Here is a 7777-nt window from a genome sequence, read left to right on the forward strand (position 1 = left end):
ATAGAAAGACCATATAAATAAACATTTGTTATCTAGTTTAAGCCTTAAAATACCCCTCCCACACGCTTTAAACACATGTAAACTTATTAAAACATACTTTATAAACACATATGATATGTGGATGTCTGGCTAAGGATATGAATAACATAATAATAAAATAATATAATAATAATGTAGTGTACTGTCGATTCATTCAAGCTGTAATGGCGAGCGACGGCTGCGTAACACTTTCCTTCCCTTCTTAGAAGATGCAGGACACTTGGGAGCCATCGCAGGGCTTAAAACAAAATGAAACGTTCACAAAAAGTTTGCTCACAACAATTGGACCACAAGCAAGGTACACATATACGCAGAGAACTGAGATGTGTCGGGGACCCACACTTGCTGTTCTTGCGAAATTACACCACGTTAGCTGCAGCCAATCAGAGCCCAAGAGAATGAAAATCCCGCTCTGATTGGTTGAGTCTCCTTTTTTAGCCAATAATGGGCCTTGTAAGAAATCATCTGGGTACTGTGTAATGCAAAACTCTTTGTCTACCGTAGTGATTACTGAAAACCATATACATTGTTATGAAGTGGCTGCAAAGTACACTACAGGTAGGATGTACTTATTGAATTTGTCTGCAATATAGCGGGGGTGCGATAGCTGAACCATGATAGAGCGGGTGATCACTGTATCTTGTTTTGAGTTGTCAGTGTTATGGAATCCCTGTAGTTTTTTTGTCGTAATGCTTCTTGTTGTCTGGCAGTTTGCCGCTGCTCTTCAGGTTGTGTGTGTAATTCATTTTTCGTTCACTGTCTAGGTGCAAGACTTTTTTCTGCTGATCTTCGGATAATGTCACTCTGTGGTTTGTCATACGTCATCTTTGTTGTTCTAAGGCATCTTGCCTGTGCTGGTTGGCGTGATGTAGATGTTTCTGCTTCTGTGCGTTGGTGTGAGTATATAGGCCGGCGAGACCGTTTCTGTTGGCCACAGCTGCGCTGTATGTGCCTTTTCATTTTATCAGGAGGCTTACGTTGAAGTGAAGGAAAAAGGAGGTGTAAAATGGTATCATAATGCAGTTTCGGTGAGTAACAAAGGTGGGAGGTTACATGAAGTGAAGGAAAGAGGAGGTGTAAAATGGTATCATAATGCAGTTTCGCTCAGTACCAAAGTATGCACTGAATAAACAGTCAAATACCACAGTCGATAACTGGTCACATTGAAGAAGTGAAGACTTGAAGATAAGACTAACATCAAAACTCTGCCAGGAACATGGATACCTCGCTATTGTTGTGGAGGGATATAGCAATTGTGGCAACCCTTGTTTATATCAAGGGCAAACGGACTCAAGAGAAATAATATAAGGATTTTCAAAATTTAATAGATTATTATTATTATATGTGAGTTACTTGTTGCTTGCTTTTTAAATTGTTTATATTTTTGGTGGTTAAAGTTGTTACACTTTTATGATGCTATGCTAGATTTTCAACTAGAATATAGCTTGTTCTTGTTTTTGAAGTGAACGAATCAGTGATTCAAAGATTCAAATCATTTTGGTAAATTGAACACAATGAATCAAATCACTTAAAAGAATCGATTTAGATATCACTACTGAGCAGGCGCATATCAGTGGAAAATCTCCTTCAAGGAGATGTATCGGCCTGCAAGCAATAGCACCATATGTCATCGAAGGTCTACGGCAGCAGTTTCAGGGCAGAAGTGACATCACCGCATGTCTAGACCAGCAGTTTGGTAATAAATGTTTGTACATCGTCACAAAACAAATTGACTGACGTACTAACCACACCAAAGCCTAACCTTAACATCCACCCTGTAACTGCTGGTCTAGAACTACTACATGTGGTGTTCTGGCACTGCAGTTGGATATTATTGCCTTGAAGGTATAGTACGCCGCCAGCCACCACATTTACTGTAATCTCAGAACTGTAGCAGCCAGAATATAATTTGCCTTTTGTACATCTATGCAGCATTCAAAGTGTACAAAGCTCAGTTTAGATACATACCTTTAAGTAACAAAACAAGCGTCATGGAAAGGAACCCCTCTCTCTCTGTGTTTTTGGAATTTGTTTTTTTCCTGTGAAGCACGTCCGAATTGTGATATGGGGGAGCAGACAAAGCAGGAAGTGTATTTTTTTTTTAGAGTCACAACTGTGCTGCTACTTATTTACATCGTATCCCAAGTCACTATCATAGATTGTTGGCAAAGCAACAACAAAGTGACAATATAACCTAATGAGTGACCTAACATGTGTCTTAAGCAGAGTATTAAAAACCTTGATAAGAGGATGAAGACCTGATGTGTTGAGGCAGATCATTCCAAAGCCTAGCAGCAACAACTGAGAAAGTTCTGTCGCCCCCAGACTTCAGATGAGATCTTGGAACTACTAGCTGTCCAGATGACCTCAATGCCCTCAGTGCCAAGTGGGGATGAAGGAGATTGCAGATGAATTTTGGAGCAAGACCATGCAAGGCTTTAACAACAAACAACAACATTTTAAAAGCAATATGAAATCTGATTGGTAGCCAGTGGAGAGAGGCTAGTACACAAGATATATGATCTTATTTTCTAGTGCTAGTTAAAAATCCAACTGCTACACTTTGAACCAGATGAAGGCGCAACAGAGCAGATTTGGGTGATCCCACAAACTGTATAAGAGTTACAATAGTCTAGCTGAGATATAACAAAAGCATGAATGACTGCTCCCAAGACCTTCTGTTAGAGAAAAGATTTTAGTTTTGAGACTTGCCTCAGTTGCCTAGAGGTAGGACCAAAATTAACAACCTGTGTTTTATTTTCATTTAGTTGTAGGAAATTTAGTGGCATCCAATATTTAATATCATCAAAGCACTCTGTCAGCTTTTTTACTGACAACATGGTGTCAGGTCTAACTTTGAGGTATAGCTGGGTATCATCAGCACAGCAATGGTACGTTTTTGAAAGATGGTGTGCAAGGGGAGCAAATAGAGGGCAAACAAAAGAGGGCCCAAAATGGAACAAGGAAGACGTGCAGGAAAGAACTACTTAGGGATGAATTTAATTGTTGTTTTTGTGTATTATTAACATATTTACATTACCTGTGGCCTTTGAAAAATCGAAATAAAAAATAAAGAAAAGAACAACCCTGTATTGGAGATTTATTTTAGTAACAGTGCATAATCAACATTCTCTCTAAGCAATGTTCATATTGCTTACTACACATCAATATTGCTGCTATTTCTTTTTCTTGTCTTTGCACAATATCTTGTTTGTGTTTTAATTTTAAATTCTATTTTTAATTTATTATTTGCACTTCATGTTGTTACACTGCGGACCCTGAGCTTCGCAATTTCTTCCATCTGTATATAGTACTGTACTTGTATATAGTTGAGATGACAATAAAGTTCGCTTTGAAGGGTGACCAATCAGGAAATGAGACTTTGCAATTAAGAGGAATCCAATTAGGAGAGGGTAACGTAATAAAGCACGAACCAATCATAAAGGAATTAGTGTCTGCGCTGTCACCCATCATCTCCATTGTAACGCCGAGCTGTCTTTCTCGAAAGCATTTTCCAAAGTCTCTGTTTTCAAGTGTTAAAAACGCTGGGGTAGTGTGGACGAAAACGAAGAACAAGGTCGGCATTTTTAAATAAAAATGTAGTAGTGTGGGACTTACTTGGCATTATTAAAAACGTCCCTGCTTGCTTTAGCTTATTGGCAATTTGCGTCGGACTTAAGACAAACGACTTGCAAAGTCTCACGTCATAGCACACTTATTATTTTTCAGATTGCATTCGTTTAATTTACGTTTCGTTAATAGACTCTTAGCGGTCCATACCTGCAAAAGTCATCAGGACTAATCAGCATGTTGGGATCAGCGCCGAGAATTGCCACTTTTGAATATTTTCAGTTTACTACGGACTACACAGCAAAGAATGGATTGGCCCTTATCAAATCCTGAGGTCCTAAAATCAGCACAAAAACAGTAAAATCCACAGATTTTGTAATTTTCCATACATATAAAGACAACATTCCAAATAACGTGATTGATATGTCAGTGTTCTAACTAATAAACCAATTTTCGTGAAGGGCCGCTCGATACTGAAGTTTCGACACCGTATCGCGTTTTCGAAGTGCCGCTTCAAGGCTTGTTTCAAATGCGCCCGTCACGTGATTTTGAGGCACGCTAGCGTAATGACGTCATTGATATCCGCGCCATAGACGTCAGCGCGTCCGCCATATTGCGAGTGACAAAAGTGCCATTTTTAAACTAATACAGGTAATAACGTTTAAACGTTTAAAACAGTAACAATAACGTTTAAAACAGAATCGTTTACATCCAACAGATTTTGGCGAATTGTTTAAATGCAATTATTTATATCCATTTATACACTAATAATGGCAATTATTGAGACAAAACGTGTCCAATGTCTGAAAGTCAAAAGCACCTGGCAGTCTGGTTTTTCTTTTAACAGTGAAATGATACACTCAATGACCAAAATAAAATACATTTTATTGTATACAAATTGTTTAATAATTTCTGAAAACATTTCACTCATTCCTATCTCAATCTCTCTCTCACACACACACCTGCACACAATGTGGTTACTTAAATATATACACGATAGGATCTAAAATCCTTGAAACAGAACTGTCTTACATAGCTTTTTCCATGTGTTGCCACTCTGTAATTTGAGAGTATTCAGTCTGGCAATATGGTGCAGCCTTAGTTTGTAGAAGACAGACATAACTAAAGACATGAACATAAAATAATGGTTGTCAATTTCAAACTGCGTTTCCTTAATGTACTCCTTCAGAAAAAACACATCATCTGAACCAATCTCAGCCCGAATAAACTGATTGATCAAAGATACACTGACAGCTTGCCCTAATGTTAATGCTAACATTATTCAAAGTTATTGTCTGCTTTTTACATGCATTTTTATTACTATTTAATTTAAAATTGTTTTTTTGTATCAGTATACTGCTGCTGGATTATGTGAGTTTCCCCTTGGGATTAATAAAGTATCTATCTATCTATCTATCTATCTATCTATCTATCTATCTATCTATCTATCTATCTATCTATCTAATGTTGACTGTCGGATAACACGCTCAGCTACTTTGACCACCTTGACTGTACCCTCAGAAGGAATCATCAAACCTCCTTTGTCTTTTAAGGTGAGCAAGAGGTAGCTTTGATCATATGATGCCGGAACAGCATCTGTTACCAAACTAGCACGGCACACATCACAGGACAGCTTTCTCAAAATCTGTTGAACGGCAAACCCTGAGATGTAAACAAGGGCATTTTCCATGAGGCCGCCAAAGCGGGTTGGTAAGTAGCTATGGTCACACACAATTGCAGGGATATTTGCAAAAGGGGATGGAAGCTCTTCTTCTGCTGCTACTGGTGTAGAGGACATCTCAACAGCAGACAGGGAGACAGTCTCATCCTGTGCTGCCACGTTTCCAGATTTGCTTGGAGAAGCACCACACCGAACCATGAGACGACAGAAAATGGCCTGGAATTGACCAGCTGAAGGATTGTTATTCCAGCCCCCTAAAAACACACAGGCAACATTTTTACAGATCTTTACTGTTTTTCAGTTGAATTTCTCGAGAAAGAAAAAAAAACTTCAGTGCTAATAAGAGTCTGGCTTCATAAATTGTACAAAGTGATAGATTTACATGCTTGTCTGTCTGTCCCCACAAAGTCGATCAATCACAGCTGTCAGTCTGAGGATATTATAAAGACAATGCAATTGCCATGGTAACACAGGATAGCTGTGACTGGTCACAACAAGGCACCATGGTAAACAAATAGTCATAAGAAAACCTTTATAGAAACAGACAGATATACATACATACACACAAAATGGTAAGTGGTTAAATAAATAAACCTAATTGCCCTGATTGAATTAAATAGGAGCTCTAAGTGGTCTTGACTGAAACGATAGGTGCAGATGTATCACTGACTCTGAAGCAGTTCTGGAATCATCATCATCAGAGTGTCAATGTTGATGATGAACCCCACAACAGATAGGTACCTTCAAAACAAAATGTTTTGTCAATATTATCACTGTAAACCAAGCTACTTCAAAAGTGTGCAATATAAGACTACTAGAAAAAATAAAACAGAACTGGCCAAGGTTGAAAATATGAGCACTGCCATAAATATGGCACACTGTAGGTGTCATGATGCCATACTGCCATTGTGACACCTCAAAGAACTGGAAAAACAAAAACAAAAAAAACAACAGACTGCAACAACATTAGAAGCAGAGAACAGAGCATCATATGAACTTATGATGCAGCATGCAGGAAAAGAAAACAGAGTAGGATTAGTAATGTAATACAAGTCAAAAGTTTAGACAATTACTCTTTATGGGGCTGTTTTTATGACTAAATATATGATTTAACACAGATGGAGCTATGAAGTAAACAAAGTAAGTGTACACAAAACTAAAGGAAAGGAATTCCTTCCAGCAGTCCTGAAAGAGTTCCCATATGTGTTGAGAACTTGTCTGTTTTGAAATAGTTTGTTTTTCTTTAGTTAAAAAAAATAAACACGAAATGCAAGCCTAAACTTTTGACTGGTACTGTATGAACTTAAATGAAAGCATCAAGTGTTTTGATCAAAAAAATTATTTTATCCATTTCTCCCAGCCTTGAAATGACATCATATGAATTTGATGTCATGAACTTATGAACTCATCATGAAAAAAAAAAGCTTCACTATTTCCTAAAACCTCTTTGATTGATGAAGGGGTGTGCCATCTTTCATCACCAAACTCATCAAGTAGTTCCTGCCTCTCAACAGAACTCTCTCTGCCCAATTCAAAGAACTCAGTGGAGTTTTGAAACCTTTGGCATGGGAATTGCGACTGTTCATGATGTCAAAGAGCCTGTCAATCATCTAAAAGCAAATACAGTATATGCATTATAACAGAAGGAATCTGTTTCATCAGCATAAATAACATGTTTCCATTTATCATTAGCTAAATACTAAAATATAGCATCAATGTTTTTCACTATTTGCTTCATGGTTATTAAACTCTGCATGTAACATTACCTTAGTGAATTCAGCTGTTGCCTCACAGTGTTGAAATTGTGAGTAGCCGAGGTCCCTCAATGTGCGCAGAGTTATTGTCACAGAGCGACTCTGTGTTTGCGCAGCCACAGACACCTTCATTTTCTGTGAATCAAAATTCACATGCTTGTCTGTGATTTTGTTGGCAGCATGCGGTCCTTCTTTTGCTTGGACATCATTCAGATGAATTATGTATATCCAGTTGATCTGGCCAGTGGTGCTGCTTATCGGGCTGTAGGCCTGCAACATATTTCGTGCCAACTTCAAAACGTGGCAAGGATCCATCATCACAAACACCTTCGCACCAATCACTGGATGAGCAAAAAAAGTTTTTAATGGTTCACCAGGGTTGACCTTTAGCTGGCATCCAAGCTGGTTACGCATGCTGACATTGGAGGCATGTCCATCCATTGTAACAGACACCACTGTTATCCCTGCTCATGCAGTCCCTCCAATACATGAACAAGTAGCACCTTCTGTGTAAATTCAAGTCCTTTGAGTATCTCGCCGTTATTATTCATGGAGAATCACACTTTCTAGTATTATCCGTGTATAGACATTTAAAGAGAACATGCCGTAGAGTTGAGCGTAATTGGAGAAAAATGAAACTAACTATCCACTATGAAATATTGAAGGTTAAAATAACAGAATACAATACCACAGTCCATCTTGAGAGGCACTGCTATTTCTCTTAGATTATAAA

This window comes from Polypterus senegalus, chromosome 1 (genome assembly GCF_016835505.1).
Source record: "Polypterus senegalus isolate Bchr_013 chromosome 1, ASM1683550v1, whole genome shotgun sequence".
NCBI lineage: Eukaryota > Metazoa > Chordata > Cladistia > Polypteriformes > Polypteridae > Polypterus > Polypterus senegalus.